This window comes from Aythya marila (assembly GCF_965140915.1).
Source record: "Aythya marila genome assembly, chromosome: 1".
Lineage (NCBI taxonomy): Eukaryota > Metazoa > Chordata > Aves > Anseriformes > Anatidae > Aythya > Aythya marila.
The window spans coordinates 199983993-200005678 of record NC_139042.1 but is presented as its reverse complement, the minus strand read 5'-3'; the positions used below and the strand labels follow the sequence as shown (position 1 = coordinate 200005678).

The window sequence follows — 21686 nt, the reverse complement described above, 5'->3', positions numbered from 1 at the left end:
AGAAAACCAAGCAAGACAAGAAGAGAAAAAAAGGGATGTTTTAAAGAAGCTCTTTGCACGCCCAGTTCTGAAATTGTATCTCCCAACTTCCCTATCACACTGCTGCATGCACTGTGGATGGAAAAAAGCAAGGCAGAAAAACAGGGCCACACTGCCTCTTTTCAAGGGAAAACTCCACCATCATGAAAAGCTAATAAAAAGACTAAAATATAAAAGCAACAGGCAAGACTAGGAAGGCAGGGAATGAAAAGAAATAATATCGATTCGAGTGCTTCATTTTTTATTCATGGATATTCTTTGCAGTGGATACCCTAGAAGCATATTGTGCTTAATAGGTGCCATCGCTGTGCAAATGTTTTCTGAAATAATGGCTGATTTATTCTGAAGTACACCAAAAACAACCACAATTCTCTATCAAGTCATAAACAGCCTCAGTCCCCCAAGGGAGCCTGCACAGAAGGACACGTGTGAGAAACTGCAGAAATATCTGCAAGTCCTATAGAAAAAGGTGATCACAAGAGCCAGGCGTATGCAGAATTCAAGAACCCAAGTGGCATGTGGGCCATGTAAAACAAAAAGAAACCTTATCCCCAGGGAGAGCCCTTTGAAGGGGAAGCAATTCAATAGGAGCTGGATGCTACGGCGGCTGAAGCGTTCGGCTGCTTTCAATCGCAAAGCAAATTAAAATGTTTTCGTTTGATAAGCTTGGTTAATTGGTCTATCAGCGGTCCCTGGCTTCTCAGAGAAGTCATATTTATTATTAACCACCCTTCAAAGAAGAAGAAGAAAAGGAAAAGCACATTCTGTGTCCTCCAAGGGCAACGGAGAGCTTTATCCTAAGCTGTTGGAGGACTTGCACTGAACAGCAGGAGTTCCTCCCACCTGGCCCAGCCACCTGAAGTTGTAGGGAACCCTACAACAGCTTTAACTTCAGAAGCACTACATAGAATCAGACTGTACTGAGGAAATCATTTGATTCATTTGAAGCTGAAAACAAATCCAAAGCAAGTCTTGAACTATTGTTTTAACGACAGAGCTTTTTATTTTACTCTCTTATGCAAAATGGTTGTTAAAAATGTGACCTTTCTCCCTTGGGATCTAAAAATGTGAAGTTAAAAAATAGGAAAGGCTTCTCTTCAGATAAAGTGTTGTGTTTTGTTTGATTAAAACAATGATTAAAAGAGAACCAATGTTCGGTAATCCAGATGACTGAGGGAAAGAAATAAATGAAGTCAGTCAGATGCACGAGCAGCACCTTATGAAGAGAGCCCCGAGCTGCCTCCTACCTCTCCCCCTTCCTCCTCCTGCATCTGGCTTAAATGCTTTCAGTATTTGTGTTTTGAACGTTTCTTCCCAACTCAGAGTGTTTCCCATTCGCTAGCCATAATCTGCTGGCTGAATCGCGGCTTTAAGGCCCATTGCTGAAACTATAAATTTTAATCCTTAATTAATATGCAAACCCGGGCCCCTTCGCATTCCTCTTGCCTCATTTGCTCTCCTCCTTTGGCGGAGGATTTCATTTGGGGATGTTGCACGCCGTAATCCCATTAGCAGCCTGTCTCCCGCGCCCCCTGCCATTGGGTGGCTTTTTTTTGGGGAGATAAAAACTGCTTCAAATGCTGCCTGGCAACAATTACAGCAATCACATCCAGATGGGGCTGAAAATGCTATTTAATCTACTGCGGTTTTGTTAATATCAAGCGTTCAGATGAATATTAAGGAGGGGGGGAAAATGCTAGAGCCCTGGGAAGGACATAAGGCACTCGATACCCGTTTCCTTTATTTACTGAGCAAACGTGCGAGGAAGCACGTGCTCTCCTCCAGCGAGCCAAAGAGGCAAGTGAGAGGGTCACACGGACTGGGAAACTGTGCAGGAATTGCTCCCTTCCTGCTCCTTGGTCTCATGTGCAGTACGGGATGCTGGTAATGGCACGGGAAGGCACAGACCTGAAGAAGGGTCCCTTCTGCTCCTCGCTGTTGTGTTGTCTTCTGTGGTAGCAGTCCTCAGAGCCGAAGGGAACGAGGAATGGGTTCGTCCAGGAGTCTTCCAAGTGGTGCTGTGAAAGCTCAAAGGGTACCAGAGAGAGGCGCTGGGATGGGATCGGCAACCAGAGCCTCACTGGGGCAGCTGAGGGACATTCTCCAGCTCAGCCTCGAAGGCCTAGCCACACAAATAACAGTCCCGTTAGAGCCAACCCTACAACAAACCAGACGCACGGTGGATGGCTGTGCAATGGGCTTCAGCTGCTCCCAGACCACATCTGGTTCAGCTCGCGTGCAGGCCTTTGCAGAATGGCCAGTGTCTTGCCAGCAGCTGACGGCAGGTGACCATTTACTGGCTTTGGTGGCAGTGCGAAAACCCAACTTTTACATCACCAACGTCACCCTCACCTTTGAAAGCCAACTCAGACCAGCTTTAAGACTTCCTTCTTATGACTAATGCCCTTTACCTAGGCATCCATTAGGTCTAAGAAAGAAAGCACAGCAAGCTTCAGTTTTCAAACCTGCTTTTACCCAAGGAAGACCCTTGAAAGACCACAAAGTTTTTCACGATCTGCACACCTAAATACATTCAAGAATGGCCGGGGTGACTTCTGCATATTCAAAGTTTGTAGCCCGTTGGTTTCAATGGTTTACAACAAGAGCAAGGTGCACACGGGCTCAAAACAATCCAATTTTCCACTTCACTTAAAAGGATTCAAGAAGACATACCAGGAGAGAAAACACCGGTGTTGGTTTGTGTCCTAACGCTGGACAGACACTAAAATCAAAATGATTTCAGCCAAAATCTTGACTGTCAAATATTCCTCACTCTTTCCACATTTCAGCCGTACTCTGCAGAAAGGGTGCTGTAAAATGAGCCTTGTATTTGCTCAGCAGGCAGGTAAAACACATACTAATTGGTCACACATAAGTCCTGCTCAAACTCATTATCACAGCAGAGAAAACGATTCGGTTCTAATGTCCAAAGCAAACACGTTTTCAGCTGCTACTCATACCAAGGTTGCACTAAGGGAAGCAAAGGCAGGGCAAGTTCCCAACATCTCTATCACCAAACATTTTAATTACTTACACAAAGTCGCCTGACGCAGACCGGGCATGAAATGCAGCAGACATTTTGTTTCCAGATCAAATTTATAAAACGAATGAAGTTATCTAAAGCTAACAACTTGATTATTTTTGTCACTGTTCCAGATTTGGAAATTAGTAGAGCTATCCTAACCACGTTCCTGGCTTTCTAAGCTGAGAAAGTGAGCAGTTTGGAAATACTTACTGAATTGGAAGAACTACTTACTGAATTCATGAAATGAAAATCAAGACAATGTTTTCCCTGAATTCGACAGAAAGATTCCTGACAAGTTTTGCTTGGTTCTCACAAAAGTTGGTTCAAATCTTCTAACCAGCAAATTCCAACAGGTCACAGATGCTTGTGGTGGGAGGGAAGCCCCATGCTGCTAGGATCAGGGGTAGGGAATTTAGACTGAATGTTTCATTGAAATAAATCCAAAATTTAGCCACAAACATATTTGTAAAAAAGATTTTTTGCCCTTCATTACACTTACGTATTTCTAATCCAGTTGAACTTCAGTGTTTCGATCTATGTGATTCCAGAGAGCTTCCCCCACACGTACATTCATCCTAGAATGACTCTGTGCCAGGCCTGAATTTACAGTTAGTGGTTACGCCTCGTATCCCCAGCAAAGGATCTAAAGTCTGCTCCTGACCTGATCCTGGACAAGACTGGCTCCTGCATCACCACACCAGCAGGACGCTAGGTCTCTGTTTGCAAAAAATACAAACCAAACACAAGGTTGTGTGCTTTCTGTGTGACCATCAGGATGAAAGGAGGCAGAGATGGTCAGAAAGGGCTGTAAGTGGCTGCAGCAGCTTTCAGCACACGTGTAGAAGCGAGGGGGAACATGCCAGAGGCTTGCAGACAGCCACGGCAGGTTTAGTTCGAGGAGGCAGGCTAAGAGGCAGGAACAGCGAAACCTGAACTGGTTTAATTGGGTCCTTCTCCTTATAAAATAGTTATAAAAAGAAACATGAGATTACAGGACCAGCTGAAACTGGAGTGCTAATAAAACACAGGAAACCATTGATCTCCATATGAGTCATTTACAGAACGTGGACACAGCACCGAGCCCGGAGGGCTAAAATGCCTTTAAAAAAAAGAAGTACAGTACCTTGAGAAATTCGAGCACAACTGGAGAGAACCCACAGATTGCAATGACCACGGGTTTGCTGGAAACGTGAAGGTAGAAGATACCAAAGCTTTTTCCTGCCAAAACGCCAGGCTGATTATTTCAAACTGTTTTTCACAACCTGCTGAAATAACTTGGGCAACACCGTGCCATTTCAAAACACTCAGGAAATGTAAGGAGTTCAGAGAAAAGCTCAGAAGCATATATATATTTTCTTTTTCCAGGTGAATGACTGTGCAACTGATGTCTCCTTAAACTTAAGCATCACCAGCAGATCAACCAGCAGCACAGAAAGCCAAAAAGCAAAACAAGAACACAGGAGAACGTGGAATTTACTTAAGGTGTATGATAGATCCTGGCAGATCTCAGCCTCAGGAAAAAAAAAAAAAAAGCAAAGAAAACAAGAGAGAGAAGATACTTTCTGGAGGGTTTTGTAAATATGGGACAATATTTACTCTCGGTGTTGCATGTGGTTGCAAAAATCTGCTCTGTCTCATGAGCTCCTGCGTATGCACCCCACGTTACAAGCGTATGCAAGCTTTTGCCAGATACAGTCAGACGTTTTCCTTCAGTTCCCCAGCTGCTAGAAAGTATTATCACATCCATACTTTCTTATGTCCAAACTTTCCTGGCTTTTGCAATGATCCATGCTTCCTATTTAAAGCTGGAGCTGGAGTGGATGGTTAAGTCATTTCACAAAGGGTTTGGTTATGCATCTCCCTCTATGCAAAATTTAAATCATTTAGCTACGAAGCTGCGTCTTTTCAGCCCAAGAAGCTGCTTCAGCAGCAGTTAAGTAAATAACATGAAGCAAAAACAGGGGAAGGAACCAAAGCGCCCCGTAACTAACACAGACGAGGGTTTGGGTTTGTTTTCATAACAGTTCAAACAGAAAAAGTTTTATGACTTAAGTAAAACGAGCGCAGAATGGTTGAAAGGAGGAAGGTTTCCATTAAAGAGACCTGAATGGGTTCGGCAGTAATTGGAGCCCTGTCTGAGCTCGCTTCTTGCCCTGCCACCATCAGCAGCGGACTTCAGCAGGGAAGGCAAAATTTCAGAAAATCCTGAGAGTGAGCTGATGACAGCTGAGAGGGCAAGAGGCCAGCTCCGAAATAACGACGAGCACTACGCTGCAGCCGGCCATGGGAGAGCATTTCCCACTTGTTTAAAGCTGAGAACATAAACAGGACTTAAAAGGAAACGGTACTTGAATGGTGGACCAGGAAATGAAGAAGTGGGCTGGAAAAAAATAATGGGTTTTCCTGTGCCCCAAGGAGCAGCACCGGGATGTCCCTGCCCTCAGGAGAGAATCCCACATAAGGGTCTCAAGGCTGTCTGTCTGCAGGGAGTGGGATTTCAAGATGATGTTTCCTTTCCCTCCCTTTGCTGGCCATCACTGGAGGCTGCTCTCAGCTGCTACGAATGCCTCTTTGGGACCTGGAGAGAGCTGTAGGGCAGCTCAGGACAGCTCACACGCAGTAGACTTCAGCTCCTTTGAAGCAAGGAGAGTCACTCTGGTTTAGGGAGCCATCCTGCATCTGCACTTTTTAAAAGTCACATCTGATTCATAGCAAAGTAATAATTCTGACAGAGAAAAGAAGTGCTTAAAATGCTTTCTTGCTGCAGTGATGCCAACAGGAAAGCAGGGCTGGGAAACTCTGACAGCATCTGCAACTTACTGGAACAGAGGAGCAGGCTCAAGGCAGCCAGAGAAGCTCAGCTGCCTGGAGTTCAGCCGTGGCCATCAGCATCCACCCTGCCAGAAGACAACCTGAGCACGAAGCCACCCATCTGGGCAGCAGGGCCCTTAGAAAAAGGCCACCACAACCACAGGCCAGCATCATCCCACCCAAGGATGGCTCCAGGAGAGGCAGCGTGCACTGGCTCACGCAGAGCAGGTGTTTCGAGTGCCACGAAGTTGGGCAAAGGCTGGATTTAGCCTTCAGCAGCCAGGTCTCAACTCATGCTTCAACAGGGAGAGGATGCTGCCATCGTGCCCTTCCCTTGTGCGCTGTGGGGATCTCAGGAATCTCCCTGAAGGTGACACAGCTTGCCCTGTAAACACTTGGTCTTCATAGCTCTGGCTGCAGCACACAGTGCTGTGGAAGGACGAGGTGCTCTGGGACCAAAGCTGCTCTCACAACGTGTCGCTTCCTGACGGGGAGTTAACAGAATGCTGTTTCATCACAGGCAACGCAACCTAAACGCCAGGCTCCCCTCTGACAGCCTCACATTTCGTCTGCAGTCCCCACCTAATGAGCCCACTGGTAGGATGTGCAGTTAAACCCCGTCTGCTGAGGCTGAAGATTAGAGATAAGAAGCAAGAGATTCAGGAACAAAAAAGTAAACAAAGGCAGCAGCAGCTCTTATTTCCTTCCTCGTTAATTCCTCACTGCAACTACGCTCAGAGGAAACCACCTGACAGACAGACAGACAGTCCTTACACCAATTCAGCCACTCCTAGAGAGGGGGGCAGGCCAGCATCATTTTTTTTTTTTTTTATATAAAAAAATAAAATAAACATGATCAGAACTAGGAAAACCTCATACAAGGTGGGAGCAGGGGGCTTGGTACCTCCTGGGTGAACACAAGCTGCTGTCGCTGCAGGCAGCCCAGCTCCAGCTCGGTGGTGTAAATCCTGACTTACCGGGCTTGACCAGGAATTTGCCTCTCCACGAAGTTCTGCAGAGGGCTGCCACATCTTGCAGTGACTCGGGACAACCCCGGGCAGACCTTACAAGTGAAGTCAACAGGAGTCCTAGCACAGATTTCATACGTTGCATGCACAGAGGCAGTTTAAACACGGGACAGCTTGGTAACAGCGACCCTTTAGCACAGCAGTGCAAACACACGCGTGTAGGGAACCACACAACCCGAGTCATCAAGATTTTTTGGCATAGAGATACTTGCTGGGCAATTTTCTTTCAGCTCCACAGTGGGATGAAAATGGAAACTTAAGTATTTTTGCTAACAGATAATAATGACTTAGGCGAGCGTCTCTAGTCCTTCTTTATTACATGGGCAGGGGGCCAGACAGAACATTTAGTTAATTAAAGTTTTATTGAAGGTAGCAAGTAGCATGTTTCTGACATCTTTCTTTTTTTTTTCCCCAGTAGAATATAGCCCTTAGCCTTCCTTTCATGCACTAATAAAAAAAGAAAATTGAGAAAAATAAAAGCCTATGCAACTCCCTGCAAGGTCCAAATAAAAAAGCTGCTGCTAAAATTAAAAATAAAAAAATAATAATGCAGGAAAAATGGGCAGGAACCTTCCTTGTCTAGGTTGCTAAGGGGAAAAGGTGAAATTTGGTGTAAAAGGCAGGAAATAGGATAAAATAACAAGATGCTCATACTCCGGGCGTTGGACAAATGTATCAATTCTGATTGTATTTGTTTGTCATGCTTTACTCACCGGGCTTGTTCACGCCCTGGGAAGAATCCCAGACAAAACAGATGGTTAGTGGCCAGCAGAGAGCACACAGCTACGAGACCCGCTCCTTAACGAGCGCTTCCCATTTAGCAAAGATTGATCCTGCACGATGTGACAGGCCAACGACCCAAAGAAATTGCTTTACAACACGATCCCTGACTGCAGAACGCACGGCCGATGTATTTTCTGTGGGCTCACCGCGTTTCCTACCGGTGTGTTTGAGTTTCCATTTCATGCAGAAGCAAGTTCTGTTTTTTTCGGTGACACAACCCAGCTGCACGTCGAACCCGACTGTTGGGCTTTCAACCCAAAGGCCTGGAGCTGGTTTACAAACACGTACCAGTTCAGAATAACAAGTTTCCTCCCCGCTCAGCTTCTCAGGGTGTCGCCAAATCACAGGAACCGCTCGCTCTGCTGCAAAGGCTTGAAGAAGACACCAAAAAAGGAGCCTTAAATCTTTACAGCGGTAACAGGACGAGGGGACAGAAGTGCCTGGGGTTTCCCCACCCCTCTTCAGCTTTACTAAGTTTTCGTACGGTTCATTGGGCAGAAAGTTAACGAGAATTAAAGCCTAGCCAGCATCTCCCAGCACAGCTGCCCGCAAGATGACAGTTTAGATTGTGCTGGAGGAAATCAGTGTGGTTTTCTTTAAGAAGGTAGCAGCCACGTCGTACAGCAGCTAGACACGCCGTAGGAAGAACCTAGAGTGCTGCTCTGGTAACGTTTTAGTTAAATCAGCAAAACCAGGCTGCAAAAGGCAGGCTGCAACAGCCACCGCGGGGAATCCTAATGGAAAGGTAAGCAGCAGAAATACGAACAGAAAGAGGAACTGATTCATAACCGAGAAGCAAATAAAGGATCGGGTCAGGTAGTTAAGGTAAATGCCTTTCTTAGACCTCTCCTCTGAAATTTTAGCTGGTTTCAGCCTAATTTGTCAAGGTTTTGAAGCTTTGGAAGCTCCCCCAGATTTCCTGTAAGCTGGTGGCTGAGTCAAGAAAGGCTCCACCCAGGAGGGAAACCTGCCAGGGCTGGTTCCGGCGCTGCGGGACGGGACGTGCATGCGGCAGCCTTGCGAAGCAGGTTAACACTAAAAAGAAAAACACAATTCTGATGGAAGAATTTGGATTGAGAGGAAGCGAAGCAGCAGGGAACCAAAACGAAGGTTTCTGGAAGGCCTGCCTGGAGGATCCGCACGCTGAGTGCAGGTGAACGGGATGACAGGAGGGATTTGGATACACAGCACGGGAGGCTTCAAGCCTGTGATGCTGGTGTGAAGGCCTCCTGCAAGCTTATCTCCTGCAGATCACCCTGAAAGTTCACAGCTTCAGCTTGTAGCGAAAATGCGTTTGGTACAAACAGAACCACCTCAAAGAACAATTATTATTTTTAATTTCTCTCACCTCCTTTTCTTTCTGGGCTTATGTAATAAGCTAGTCCCATAACCTGACTTGCCTTCTTACCCTGCCTGTGCTCCAGCTGGAGGAAGGAGCTTTGCTAGATACCTCTGGCTTCTGTGGCAGATTTGAAACACACAAGAAGCCCAAATGATTTGAGCTTTATGTACAAATATCTTTCCTACAAGGAAAAGCACACCAGCCTGCTGGATGTGATTGAAGTACCACCCTCTCTCTGCTCTCACTAACTGCTCTGGTTACTCTCATCCATGTTCTTGAAAGAAGCACTTTTGGTCCTTTTGCAAACTTTGGTGTCTGCCCATAACTGACCCCTGTGCCCCAAGGCATCTTTCACTTAAAAAACTGTAATAAATTGTCTTATGCTGGATAATGCAAAGGTTTGACCCTCCTGCAGCAAGAATAAGCCGAGATCAGTAACCGAAGGATGAGTCCCGGCACTGAAAGCCTTTCCTCCAGCTGCTGTCTGCTTCGCCTTTACTTCTCTCGCTTCTTCTGTTCATGCCTGGAGCAGAAGCAGGCAGGGCCCCAGCTGCAGCCCAGTGACACGCTGTCTGGCTCTGGAAACCACAGCAGCATGCAGCTTTGCCCTCTGCTTTATGCCCTGCCTGTGAAAATCAACATGTGGAGTCCGGAGCAGGGCTGGGAGGAGAGAAAGCGTGCTGCCGCCACCAGCACCAGCTGCAGGGCAGATTTTTCCACGCTGGTATTTAGGGTGCCCGTATGTGCACACCTTCACTGGATGTCCGCCAGCTCTGAAGCTGGGATTTAAGCTGTGAACAGCTGGCTCCACATTAAAAGTTTTATACTCTGAACAAAAAGCACACAGGTGAAAGGGGAGAATTGCACAGTTAAATTAAAGGCTCCCGTTAAGAGACTCAGCAGGCTTAAACCCAGCCTAGGCTTTAAAGGCCCTGAATTGTCTCAAGCTTTTAAACTTCTTTCACTCTTCTTTCAGCAATTAGGTTACAGAAATATTTTAAAATCATTTTTAAGAGCACCACGGTTCACTGCAGGACCTCCTGATTCCCTAGCACTGCCCTATCACTTATTTACCTTAGATTTTCAAATTAGCCAAGTGCTGATGAGTTCAGATTCAAATGAGCCACGAGCACCAGAGCAAACCAGGCAGTTAAGGCAAAGGGAGCTGACTCAAACAGCATCGAGCACAGAAAACATTTAACTGTCCAGAAAACTACAGAAAGTTTTCTTTGCTTCTTAACAACTACGTTTAGAAACAAGAAATGCTCATTAAGAAAGTCCCAAATTACTGCACAGAAACACCACGAAAAACTCCCCACCTCTTCGTTTCCATCGGTGATGCAAACTCGAGGTACTGGAACGAACCACGGGCCTTCCAAATGCTTCTTTAGAAAAGGGGGAAAAAAATCCCAAACCCCGTTACAGGACCACACTGCTCTCACAACACAGATCCTGCCACACGCAGTGACTGCAGGAGTGCTACCACCCCTCCAGCATCTAAGGTAGGGAAAGAAGCAAGTGAGCATCATGCTGAGATGAATCTTCTTCTGCATTAAAAACAAACAAAAAACCCAACACATTAAGGGTCATGGCCCCTGTGATCCAAAGAACTTATCAAAACCCAAAAAAAACCCACAATGTTTATCCTATGCTCAGTCCAAATCCTAATGAAATGTAACATTTGGCTGGGACAGAGAGAAATTCACTGCAATTTAATGCATCTGTAGCTGGTGCCATCCCATAAAACAATGCCAATCACTCGCCTTTGACTCAGCTACGCTTCCACATTTAGCACAACTGCTTCGGGTGACTGACTCACACAAATTACCTATCTGGGAGATGAGCAAAGAAAATCTCCGGCATGATTCTGCTGCAGCTTTTCAAAATGAAGCATAATTTTCCTGCTGCTCCTTATTTGAACTTCAATTATTTGGAAATTTGATTTGAATTCCCATTTGTCTTAAGGAATCTTCTCAGAAGCACCAAGCTTATTCAGGGTAACGTAAGGGGCACAGAGCTGGCACGTACAGAAGCGACCATGACCTAAGCAGATCCTGTTTTCGCGAGGCAGAAGCTTTTTAGGCTGCCTACTTGCCTGAAGGCCTTCATGGGAAGAGGCTTTCTGTCTCGGGGTAGTGAGCTGCTGCCTGAAATACAAAGTTGAACGTGTTTATATTATCCATCCGTTCTGTTCCTGTTTGCAGCATCTCCTCCTGTTTGTTTTTCTCTTGCTTCAAAGTCCTGAGTTAAAATTCTAGCCTTGCACTAATTAGTTATCGCTGGAGGCAAGACGATTCAGTCTTTGTTTCCTCATCAGTAAAAAAAAATAAAATAGGACAACAATAAATATTTATCTATTCAAATACATACTGGAACAATTTGTTTACCCTGACACAGTTGGTTTTTCAAGTACACAACGGCTCTGTAAAATTCTAAGCAGAGATTCCCTGGTTGTGCTACACTACATAAAATCAGGATCATTTTCTGCAAGTGGCTTGTTGAGCTCTCACTTCCTGTTTTTGGAAGGAAACCGTGTCTTGCACCACACCTCTAAGCCTCCTGTTTTGCAAACCATGGTCCTCCAAGGTGAGTTTGAGGCATCTTAACTCCGAGAAACTTTTAAGAAGAGAAATGATACCTTGATTACAGAGACTGTAAATCTTTAGAATCTGAATGGCTGTATTAAGAAAAAAAAAGAAAAAGGCATTTTTTCAGTCCCCTTCCTGAAGGAAAACATCCAGTAAGAATGGGAGTAGGCGCTCCTTCTTTCCTTGTTTTTACAGTACTGAGTTCTCTCTGATATCCAGTATTTTGTTGGCCGGTACGTGTAACGTGGTGCTTTCTAAATCCAGCTCAGCTTCGTGGCACTCTAAATATCTTAGGGAGTAAGTTAACTTTATCTGTAGTTGTTTTAGCAGTCAATTAATCAACTTCCCATTAGAAAGAAAAAATACCTTCAAATGAAGTGTGATTCTGTAGATAAAAGAAAAGATGAATCTTAGTTCTGATGGACTGTCAGATCTAAGCAGGGAATCACTCGAGGCTTCCGCACCATTAAAGGTTAAAAAAATAAATAAATGAACTCATCACTGAAACTTTAATATTTAATTCTACCAGTCTTCTGCTGCTAATAATAAAGATATTAAAATCCACTGTTACAAATGGGAGGAAGGCATTGGAATGACCCCTCAGAGCAGTTATTTAGCAGAGCAATCTGTATCCTGTTCAATGGGACTCGCTGTTACCTGGTTTCCAGTCGATCCTGGCTCTTCAGAAGCACACGTCCCTCTAGCCCAAAGTTCATTACTAAACCCCTGCCTCTCAGCGCACAGAACAGCTCCTTACAAACGCAGCCCTCCCCCTCACGCTACCAGATGATGGAAGTCAGAGGAATTAAGCACATAACCAAAGTCTTACACTGATATAGAGAAACACAGAAAAGTAAAACAGCTTCAGCAGCTAGACTCTTTTTTCTTGCATAATTCCAAGAGGGGTAAAAGCAGTTTAATTGAAATCTGATCCTGGGATGCTTTGGTGATGAAGGATTTCACATGGCACCCACTAAGAGCTTAATTAGCATGGTATTCTAAAACTTGGGCATCCCAGGTGGAGAGCTAGGGACATCCCAAAGAGCTGCCCACAGGCTCAGCACCACAGAAATGGGAAGAAGCAGAAGTTCCTGTGGCTGATGCTGCCTGCAGGCATGCCGTGCCACACCATGCCAGCAGCAGCACGATGGTTTTGAAGAAAGGAAGTAAAGAACTAGTTTGCTGTAGGAAACCAGGGCAGAGGATTGGGAAGAGACCAGGCTGGCACCTGAATTACATTTTGGACAGGAAAAGTTAGCTCCATATACCGCTGTTAGAGCATCCAAGAAGTCTCCCAGGATTTAAATACTTTCCTCTCTTTTAAAGTTCTTCCCCTAGGTCCTTTAAAAAGCTGTCCCAGCCTCACTGATCATGCTAAACTCTGACTTTGCCCCTAGAACTGACCCTTCTTCTTTGAGGGGTCTGCTGGAAAATATCACAGTAAAAGTGACATCTACTGCAGAGATTTTCCAGTGAAAAGTACTGCTCTGGGGTTCTTTAAGTCCTATTTTCTTAGAAAAGTGGATGTCTTTTAACTACCTGTGCTCCTATACAGGTGTATATGCACGTATATGTCCTTGCAACAGCTTTTGGCTGATGCTGGCAAATGGATTACCTTTAACTAAAGGAGCATGTTGGGTCGTGGATCTGTCAATCCTATGAGTTCCCTGGATGCAGACAGCAGGTTGGGGAGATGCCTTTTTAGTACTTCTACAGAGAAAAGTAGATCTGAAGTGTCTAGAAGGTATATGGATTCCTGTAAGACAGCTCACAGAGTAAGAATTATTCTTGTAATGCAATGAGCATGAGTGAAAAAGCACTTTTAGGGAGATACATAAAGATACATCTAAAATTTGAAGTCTCTGTAACAACCTGGCTGTCCAGCAAAGCAGCCGTATTCAGTGCAAAACTGATCGCAAAAGCAAGAAATGTATTTACTCCAAGTTTGCAAAAACACAATGTTAGCATCACAAAAAATACCATAGATCACCTTTTTGCATTTCTGATCACCATTCTCGTCCCTATTTAAAAATTTCCAGGGCAGAGAATGTCTCTAGAAGTGGCAGGACAGTACTAGGCAGGAAGGACCCTCGGGCCCCTGCAAAACAAAACAATAGGTGGCACACTTATTTGCTAACTTGAGGTAGTAATTTTTCCTCGCATCCTTGAGCAAGGAGATTTATTTTGCTTACTAGATTAAAAAAATATATATCAAAGTCCTTGAACATGCAGTAAATGCGTGGATTTAAAGGGAACTTTGAAGGTATGGCACTTCAGCGTGATTAGGAAAAGAATGCAGCACATAAAACAGCCACATAAAACTCTCTCTTTTCACTCAGTCACTAACCAAAGAGGAAACAAACCAGGCTCACGAGCTTGGATTTGATTTTTCTCAGAAGAGAGAACGCTTTGATAGAAGGACATCTGTAACGTGTTTCAGCCCTTTAAACTAAAAGGAAGTGACTAGCATGGACATCCACAACTACGGTCTTCATAACAAGCTTCAAGGCTGGATCCTCGTTGCTGGAACTTCAGGGACGTTTTTGTGCCTCTTTTCGGTGCAATACGGCACCAGCCCAAGAGATGAATACTTTCTGCTTTTCAGGGACGTAACATTTCTTAAATCCTAAAGCTAGCTTTTAAAGCTATTTCCTGAAGAAAAAAAAAAAAAAGAATATGTTTGTGTTTTACAGAAGTTTATGATTTGTTTGGTCTCCTTGAACTTGAAGATGTCGTGGGTAAATGAAGAGCCATGGGCATGCCTGGACTGTCTTTGGAGGGTTCCACAGCTGCGGTAACAGAACTGTAAGGACAACACCAGGCACTGCCAGGGCTTCTCTCCAGAACACACAAAACTCCCTGTGCCTGGGTGTTTCCGCTCAGCACGTCCTCGTGCAGCTTACTTGGACAAAGGCACACCTGGAGGCTACCACAGGAAATCTGAAGGATGCGCCAGCAGCACTCAGGGATGCCCAGCAGGTCATCTTTTTCCCTGGTGACACCTCCAAGGGGACTGAGGTAGCGGAGATGCTTTTCATCTGAAAGAGCAGAGCGCTGCATGTATAGAACAGGCTGCTCAGCAACTCGTCCTGCCCGTACAAAGAAAGTTTCCTTTGGCTCCAGCTAAACCCCTTGCTCTCCAGAGGTACCAAACAGCAAAGCTTCTCCTTTACATCACATTAATACGCAAAGTGACTCAAGGCCATCCATTCTGATCCCCGTCCCCAAGCATATGCACTTCACCCACCTGACAGCGCAAACTCCAGCTCCTCTGAAACCTTTGCAGGCTGTTTAGCAGCACCCAGCACAGCCCCTGGCCTACACCAGGAGAGCATTTATGCACACACGAATGGTCTTGACCCACTTCTTGTCACTTCGTCTGAAATGCTCAGAGCTGTGAACTCCATTTCATCGTTAGCTCTAGAACAAAGGCCTGTGCACAGCCGTGAGCTCTTATGAATGCCCATTCACTGCACAGGCAGGGAACAAAAAGAATCACTCTGTTGTTTCCCCGTCCTCCTGCTCCTCTGGCCAGCCCACCAGGAGACCCACTAAATGCCAGCCCTGTGGGAATACCTTCGACTGGCAGTGCTGGGCTCCCTGTCCGAGCAGATGACTTTAATTTCTGCATGGAGGATAAAACCAAGACCTATCATGGAATATCCTGACTTAGAAGGGACCCACAAGGACCACCGAGTCCAACTCCTGGCTCCACGTAAGATCATTGTCCAGCACATTCCACACCTGATCATCCTAAGCTCTCCAGAGGATGCTTAGTGCAGCTCTAAACGTGTCAGGCTGAGATCTCCTAGAGGACAGACCAGGGGTTTAACAGTTGATCCTGCAGGAACACTGCCTGAAGTTTCAGTATTAATGTAAAATAAAGAAACCAAGCTGAAAGAAAGGCTGTTCCTAACTTACTGCATAATTTCTCTTTTTGTAGAGCGCGTATCTGCGCAACAGGCAATCTTCTGGTTCCGTGCTGCCAGAGAAATTTAAAAAATGCAAGCAAATCCAAGAGGTTTGTTGGTAGGGTAAATAACCTTTGCTTTATTTAGCCCTATCGCATTGGTACTCCCAGCTCACACCATGAAGCTAGCAGCCCTGTCCCATCCAAGCAAGCTGATGACCTGCTAAAGGCTCAATTAAGTCCAAGCTGGATTAGATCCATACTGGAATGCAAACTGCACCAAGACCTGCTTTAGACCCAGGTTAGAAGAGTAACAACAGAGCTGAGATGTGATTTGACAATATTAGGCAGACCAGAGGCCACAAATGCCCCCACATCACTGGGGCTTGTTCTTTTATACTCAGAACTTGGAAAAGCTGCTGTCTCACCTGGGATTTTCCTAGCCTTCATTGCACAAAACATTACAGTGTTGGCATAAACATAGGAAGTAGACCCAAAACATGTTTTGAAATTAAACCGAAGGCCACGAGGGACTTGGCAGCTGGCACAGTCACCAAACAGCGCCGCAGCCAAGCACCAGTTCAAACTTCAGCACTCCCAGCGCCACCACACAGAGGCAGCAGGCACCCTCCTGTGTTTTCTTCTGCCAACGCTCGCTCACCTGCAGCTGAAGGACCTCCCCAAAGGTCCAGCCAGAGACACATCTGTGAGAGCAGCACCCACTACATGGAGGCAGGTGTAGAAAGGGGAAGAAAAGTGTTTTTATCATTCTGCCTCCCCTGTGGGTGCTGAATGTCTTAGTTTAGGGACTTACAACTACAAAACCCTCCCGTTTTCCATCGCCTAACAAAGACAGCAGGCATGCTGATGCTTGAAGAAGCAGCTGCCCACTAACTGCGCCTCAGACAGGTTACCAGGTCATTTTTCATAACCCTCTGCTCAGCCACTTCGGACCGTGCCTCTTCTCTTTTCTTCTCTTCTCTCCATGTGCTCTGTGCAGGCGGAAGGAAGCTCTTTCGTTTCAGCACTAGCCAGCAGTTCAAAAGACCCAAGTTCAAGCTTGTGCACCACCGCACATTTCCTGTGCAATCACAGAAAAGCCAGTTACTTTTTTTTGCACTTTTATGCTCCATTTGCAAAGGGAAGGAGTCTTCCCCGCTGCGCAAAGACACAACACCTTTCCCCTCCAGCATGGTTTTGAGAGGATTAATACAACCAGAGAATGCACTCACAGAGATAAGTCCGACAAGAGTATTAAAGATGTGGAAAAGGGAAGATAAATCACCTGAGTAGGACTTCATTTCACTCTTTCTTAGCAAATTTGCACCTCTATGTTCAGGTTGTTATGTGACCAATTCCCTTTCCACAGTCTAATCTTTTTCTGGCTTGTGTTAGAATTAAACATCAAAACCTTGACTTACACGCTCTTTGGGTAAGTTTAAATAATAATAAATAAATAAATAAGTAAATAGAGTTAAAGAGTTTCAGGCTCTTTGCAGCATGTTAAGCTTCAAACTATACTTAAGAACTTGTCAGGTGTGGCCAAACCAGAATAAACTTCTGACTAGTCTCTGAACTGAAGAAGCATTAAGCATAGTGGTGTGTTCTTTTTTGCCCTCCAAAGTTAAGACTGTGTGTGGAACTTGTACATTTTTGGAAAAAGCAAGCACCAAAAGAACATCAGAACAGTATCAGCTGGGAACTGTGTCTGACGTGCTCTTTTTGGGTACTTAGGAGATGCAAACAGACAGATCCAAAGTTGTACCGTGCAAAAACGCCAGATATAAAAACGGTCCATCAAAGATTCTGTAAATCTGAGTATTGACTCGCTCTCTCTAAAGCTACCACAGTGCCAGAACAGCCTCACCGTTGGCCAAATGTATTTAATATTGTCAACTGCATACAAAGGTAACAATTCCGGTCAATAAAATCATTTTTTGAAACTGAAATGAAGCCAAAATTCTGTTAAGGCCAATTATTGGTTAAACATTTCCACTCTTCCCACAGCTAATAAGCAAGAATGTTGCTTCTACCTTTACCAAGTTTCTTCTGCTCCCACTTTAGATGATTTTTCTTTCTTTAATGCTGTTACACGGCTCATGTTTTGATGTTACTCTAAAACAGGTCTGTTTCTCAGCACCACAAGCATGGCACTACATAAAAGCTCAGTGAATTCCCCCCCACACCCCCTGATCTGCTCTCTCAGTCCATCCCAAGCCTGGCTGTTACACTAAAGCGACTCTGTCAAACAATCTGCCGCTTCAGCAAGTGCACTGACCATAACCATGCACAAATCAGTTTGCAAAGAAGAGGCCTGTGCATGTGTGAGAAACGAAAGGTCTCCGAACTACAGCTGCGTGCAGTTCTTCACTGACCTAGCTGTGCGGTGTTATTATAGGACAGTTCAACGCAGCTAATCCCAAACCCTTTAAACGCTCAACTTGAGCTACAGAAACTTCTGCCTTTCGAAGAGAAGTCCTGGAAGATCTCGAGACTGAAAAGAGAAGGAAGATCACAAAGTGATACGGAGCAAAAAGGAGAAAGCAAGTTGGAGAGTGTTTAGGAGATTTGAGACTGTCTCACTTCTACCCCTTACCTTCAGGGAGCATCAGCGTAACATTTTAATTAGCAACAATTCACTGCTGGAGATAAAATAGCAACATTACTCTGGGGCATTTTGGACCCTGAAAACACAAATGACACTTCACCTGCCAAAACCATCCCTGGCAAAACTCCACTGACATCAGTGGAACTAGCCCAACCATGAAATTGGCCCACAGTTGCTTTAAGACAATAATGGCTTTGTTTTAGGAGAAATAGGGTATCTGTGGTTGTTTTTAATAAAGCCTAGCAAACAATTGCTTATTGTTACTAAGCAAATCTCACTGACAATAAGCAAGCAGCTATCACATTTGCAGTGCACACTAGCTGTCCATTTATTGCTTAGGAAAACAACCATCAATAAAGGAAGAAGATTCTCAGTGTCCTGTTCAAATCACGAGGAGATTAAAGACTGACTGCTTCTCCAATTGCCCACAACGTCCACAAGTAATTATTTCCATTGTAACAGTGTTCTTCCACGCTCCTAATTCACTGCCAAGTCACCGAAAGTTAAACATCCCAGTTTAAAAGAAGTTAAATATCCCAGATTTAGCGCACATACCCACGTACCACAGCGCTGCCAGGGAGTTATTCAACAATACCCCCACCGCAATCCCCATCCAGCAACCACATTATGCTCATTCAAACGAGTTGTTTTTTTTTCCTCATTTTGTTGCGTTTTTGTCTGACTGTGCAGATTCTCAGTGAAAACCAAAAGTTCTCGTGCTCCTGGCTCCTTCTCGAGCGTGCCCTGAACTTGCAGAACCGGCCTCTGCTCCGACACCAAGGCACTGCCATACGCCAGCACTCCTCAAACTATTAAAGAACATTAAACAGAAGGAGGAAACACTTGGTTAAGTCACACTGACCTTCTGTGTTGCACCCCTCGCTCGTTTGAACGCTGAAATTCTCCGAAAACACTGCTCTGTGCGGTCACGCTAACCAGTCGTGAAGCCTTTCAATCTAGCACGTAGGGAAATGGAGGCATTGGGACCGTCCAGGGAAACTTTTGACAGAGCCGCAGTTCGAGGGGTGGAAGCACAGGGAGAGTTCGCCAGCCTCTGAGGCTTGCAGTTTGACCAAAAAGCGGGGGTTTGTAGGGAGAAAACCACTCCGCACACCCAAAGCTCAGCTGCGGCCGCTGCTCCGAGCTCACCTTCATCGGGACAGGAGATAAAAGCAGTCATCCCGCCATCGCAAGGCGAGGGGATTGTTTCTCCTTCTCTTCACAGAAGAGACTGTCTTTCCTTCTCAGCCACCACAACCACCCCAAGAGAGAATAAAAGTTACTCTGCGGAGCAAACCCCCTCTGCCAGCCCCAAAAGCGAGGGGAAAAGCACCCGACACGGGCAAAAGCCATGCTCCAGAGCAGCCCGGACAGAGGGGCGCCCTATAATTTCACCCCCTCAAGCTTCCCATCCTAAAATAAGAGAAATTAGGCTGAGGGAGGTGTCCCCCCGGGGTCCCTCAGCCCCCTCAGGCAGCCGGGGAGCTTCGGGGTGCGCCCTGAGGGGATGCGGGGTGTGCCCTGAGGAGAAATGGGGTGAGCCCTGAGGAAAATTGGGGTGAATCCTGAGAGAAATGAGGGTGAACCCTGAGGGAAACGGGGGTGCACCCTGAGGGGGCTCTCCCCCGATCCCCGCCGCCCGGGCTGTCCCGCCCCGCCATCGCCGCGCCTTTGTGTGCGGGAGATCCCCGGCCACAAAAAAATACAAAAATAAAAAAAAAAACCTACCTCGGCGGGGACTGCTATCCCCGAGCCGCCGGGAAGAGGCACCGGCAGGAGGAGAGAGGGACACCCGGAGGGCAGGAGGAGGGACAGGGAGCCGAAGGGAAGGCGGCAGCTGCCCGCTCCGAGCCGGCCCGGCCTCGCCTGAGGGGAGCGGCGGGGCCGGGGGCGGGCCGGGGGCGGACCCGGCGCTGAGTCAGCGCCCAGGCGGCTCCTCCGGCCCCGAGCACGGAGCCGCCTTTGTTGTCGGGCTCCCTCAGGGCGAGGGGGAGACGAGGGGGAAAGCCCGAAAGAGTGAGGGGGTCAAAAGGGGTGGCCCCCCAAGCCGGCAGGAGGCTGCCCCTGGCCCCCCGCGCTGAGGGGGGGAGAGGGGACGGGCCGCTATGGGCAGCGGTCGCGGTGGTTTTGGGGCACATGCTGAGGTGGTGAGGTCCCTCAGTGGCCTCCTTCACCTGCAGGAGTGACTCTTCTTCCCTCAGGAGTCTCCAACTGCTTTTTTTCAGTTCCCCGTCTTCATTTCTTCTTCCTCTCCCTTGTCCCAAACCCCTAAAACTCAACCTTGTCCCCTATGGATAATCCACTAAATCAGAATTAAGAACCCCAGTCTGTGCATGAACCCATGCAAACACAATTCACTGGCAGAAGAAAGGCCAGGCAATCACAGCAGTTAGTCCGAAATGGTGAGACGTGCCTCGAAATCTGTTTCATAGCAAGTAATAAACGATGCAGGCATGACAGAATCTGGACCGTAACATAGCGTGCGGAGGCTTTGGGTATGGACCAGAAAATGACCCTTGGGGATGAAATGTATGTTTATATATTGGTGTGCATGCTTGGATTGAATCAATTTCTTTTGTATATTTATCACCAGGATTATTCTGAGTTTCTTTGGAGCAGATGACTCGCATCACGGCGAAGTGACAGAAGCGTCTTGAATCGCCCCAGGGATGGAAAGCTTCTGGGACCATCAGACTGGAGCTCAAGGAGCATTCAGCATAGTTTGGGCTCTGGAGACTCCTCCAAAACCCCCAGCCCCAAAAAGTCCCTGTAGGAAGGATGTTGGTGCTCAGCAGGTGGTGCTATTTCCACTGACTGCGTCCTAAATAATCCACTGCCCCAGTTTGTCTTGGGGGCTCAGTGGGTACAGAGAAATATGTTTTCTGTGAGGGAAAGCTGAAATCATGAGTGGTGGTATGTATTAAAAGTCTGCTCAGGTCTTTGTGTGTGGCTGTTCTTTCACTAGGAAAAAAAAAAAAAAAAAAAGGCAGCTGCAAAGTGCCTGTGTGAAACGTAGCAAATGGATGACAACCAGAGTGTGGGTGGCCACTATCAGTTCTGGTTCAATCTAAGTCTGCTGCCAAGTGCCAACGTAGGCAATCAGAGCTATGCTGTGGACAAATGAGATGTTATGAAATCCACCACACTCCTCAAAAAGTCACTAGCAGCTCCACAAGTTGGGACACCCATTGGTGGTGTCCATGTTCACCTTTTCAGCCAGGATTATGACTTGCCTCATGCCCCAGGTGACTGGAGATAGCTGTGAGATACATTTGTTCCTGTATGTAGAGCCCATCGATACTACACAGAGAAAAACCTTGTAAAAATTGATTATTTTTTATTAAATGCAGTAAAATAATGTGCCTAGAAGGGTGAGGGAGCATAAATATTGAATAGTTCCCTGTTCTGTGAACAACCCTCTGTTTGAAGCAAACAGGGAAGGAAATGGTGTATGAGCAGAGACGTGCAACCAGCAAAGGAAGAAAATGAACTGCAAAGCTAGCTGGAATGCTGGATTTCCCTATCTTTTACATTCTTGACCTTACAGACCTC

At 46.1% G+C, this 21686-nt stretch overlaps 1 protein-coding gene across 2 annotated transcripts in view; it reads right to left on the bottom strand.

Moving 5' to 3' along the window:
* Positions 1-19983, bottom strand: part of FAM107B (family with sequence similarity 107 member B) — a 54550-nt gene extending 34567 nt beyond the window's left edge. Inside the window, exon 1 of one of the 2 annotated variants that reach the window (XM_082751538.1) lies at positions 19863-19983. The gene's annotated coding sequence lies outside the window, so the exon portion shown is untranslated. Of the gene's footprint in view, positions 1-1947; positions 1968-19862 lie in introns of those variants that run through there. The other variant, XM_082751539.1, reaches the window with a different exon arrangement.
* Between the last annotated feature and the right edge of the window lie 1703 nt (positions 19984-21686).